The sequence below is a fragment of the Callospermophilus lateralis genome, chromosome 4 (genome assembly GCF_048772815.1).
Source record: "Callospermophilus lateralis isolate mCalLat2 chromosome 4, mCalLat2.hap1, whole genome shotgun sequence".
Classification (NCBI taxonomy): domain Eukaryota; kingdom Metazoa; phylum Chordata; class Mammalia; order Rodentia; family Sciuridae; genus Callospermophilus; species Callospermophilus lateralis.
The window spans coordinates 97,513,003-97,514,172 of NC_135308.1; the positions used below are offsets into that span (position 1 = coordinate 97,513,003).

The 1,170-nt window shown below is 44.0% G+C and overlaps 1 non-coding gene across 1 annotated transcript; it reads right to left on the reverse strand.

Annotated features, from left to right (window-relative positions):
- Positions 1-695: 695 nt before the first annotated feature.
- LOC143398731 (small Cajal body-specific RNA 6) lies at positions 696-954 on the reverse strand. Its single transcript, XR_013091329.1, has one exon.
- Positions 955-1,170: the final 216 nt, after the last annotated feature.

Here is a 1,170-nt window from a genome sequence, read left to right on the forward strand (position 1 = left end):
ATAAATATCAATACCCTGTTCATGGTCGTTCTCTTACTCTCTTAGTCTTACTCCCTCTCCTCCCTTTCCTCTCTCCCCCCCTCCCCTCTCCCCCCTCCCCAATCCTCTCCTCTCTCTCTTCCCCCTCTTCTCTCTCTCTCTCTCACTCTCCCCCCTCTTTCTTCTCTCTCTCCCCCTTCCTCCCCCTCCCTCCCCCCTTCTCTTCTGCGACTGGCCGCTAGGGTCCTGCTAATAAAATCTCGGACAGGTAAACAGTTGTTTTGGCTTGTTGAGTTTACGGAGCTTTTCCGTTGTCCTTTACAACTAGGTTGCTGAGGTTGGCTTTGAACTTGGGATTCTCCTGCCTCAACCTCCCAAGTTGCTATGTTGCTGAAAGCTCAGTCCTTGTCCTCAGTACCAATCCAATAACAAGGACACAATTTTGAGGAAATGGAGAAACATAGGAGACTCCTGTCCCAAAGGCTCTGATTCTGCCCATTAGTGGGAACAGGGAGCTTTTACAGAGGTGATTCAAAGACAATGAGATCAGGGAGGAAAAGATTAGGAAGAAAAGAAAAACACATGTAAGTTTCAAAGCCACAAGGGATATAGTCGAAACATCAAGTGAACCCCTGTTATAGCTGGGATTACAGGTCTGTGCAATGACAATCAGCAAAATTGAGAAATTGAAAAAAGTTTTTTTTTTTTTTGTTAGAGGTCTCAGCTTGAAAATGTCAGATCACAGCCACAGATACCTGCTCTTCCAACCATCAGTCCATGCCATTCATGGCTAAGCTGTTGCATGCAACCACCTTGGCTCCCCTTCTTGGCTCACTCAGGAACACAGACTCAAGCTATCCCTGTATGTCAGCTGCTCTCTGGCCCATCTCAGCACCACTGGAGCCTGATGGGATTGAGGCAGCTGGGGGAAAATTGAACAAAATATTTAAAGATAAAATTTTAAAAGTACAGGGCTGAAGGTATGATTCAGGGGTAAAGCATTTGCCTAGCTTGCAAAAAACCCTCGGTTTGAACCCCAGCACTGAGGAAAGAATAATTTTTAGGTATATCAAAAAGAGAAAAAATAGTAGGGAAAAAAGAAGTTTATGAAGTTCAGCCACCAAATAATAGATTTGCAGGAAGAGAAAAATAGGTTAAGAAATCCACAATGAAAGGATTAAAGAAAAATTT